Source organism: Magnolia sinica, chromosome 19 (assembly GCF_029962835.1).
Source record: "Magnolia sinica isolate HGM2019 chromosome 19, MsV1, whole genome shotgun sequence".
Classification (NCBI taxonomy): Eukaryota; Viridiplantae; Streptophyta; class Magnoliopsida; order Magnoliales; family Magnoliaceae; genus Magnolia; species Magnolia sinica.
This window is the reverse complement of record NC_080591.1, coordinates 65744710-65745542: the sequence shown is the minus strand read 5'-3', so window position 1 is coordinate 65745542 and position 833 is coordinate 65744710. Positions and strand designations below refer to the sequence as shown.

The 833-nt window shown below is 42.0% G+C and overlaps 1 non-coding gene across 1 annotated transcript; it reads left to right on the top strand.

Moving 5' to 3' along the window:
- The first annotated feature begins 284 nt into the window (after window positions 1-284).
- Window positions 285-390, top strand: LOC131235800 (small nucleolar RNA R71). The gene has a single exon (XR_009166321.1). It is a non-coding gene; the product is annotated as a small nucleolar RNA R71 (small nucleolar RNA).
- Window positions 391-833: the final 443 nt, after the last annotated feature.

Here is an 833-nt window from a genome sequence, read left to right as displayed (position 1 = left end):
ATGGCCTCAACTTTCCTTATGAGCGTAGTCACTTTACACTTGAGATCATCCTCTTCTTTCAAGAGATATAATCCACCTTTCTCCTTTAATTGAGTCGGCCTAGACGTGGTGTTCGCCATTGGGTAATAGTCCCATGATTGTGTTTTTTCAGCGAGACTATCGAGGTAATCTCATACCTCGTCGACATCTTTATTAATGAACTCTCCATTACACATTGTCTCGACTATTTGGCGCATGGAAGTTGTCAATCCATCATAGAAAAATTTGTAATGCGCCACGTTTCAAATCCGTGTTGTGGGCATGAATCGACCAAATCTTTGAACCTTTCCCAACATTGGAAGAATGTTTCATCTTCCTTTGGGCAAAGTTCATGATTGCTTTTCCGAGGGTAATCGCTTTTATGATGTGGGAAGAATTTTTATATGAATCCTCTGCATGTCGCTCCATGTGCCAATGGATCTAGGACGCATTGAATGTAACCACGTCTTAGCTTTCTCTTTAAGGAAAAAGGAAAGAGTTTCACTCTGACCTATCCTTCGATACATTAGGAAAACATAATGTAGCTATAATCTCATCGAACTCTTTCAATGTAAATATGGACTTTCCGATTTAAGTCCATGGAATTTGGGAAGGAGTTGGATAACTCCCGGTTTGATGTCCATTTGTCCTGTGTTTTCGGAAAATCATGCATGAGGGCATACTCACTCCCGCCGGTTGTAGATAATCTCGTAAAGTACGAGGCGGGGTGCTGTTGCACCTCATTCTCATCTTGGGTATCCTCCACCCCGGGTGAAAGTAGAGGAGGTTGGTCTTCACCATAATTTCCCTCTGTA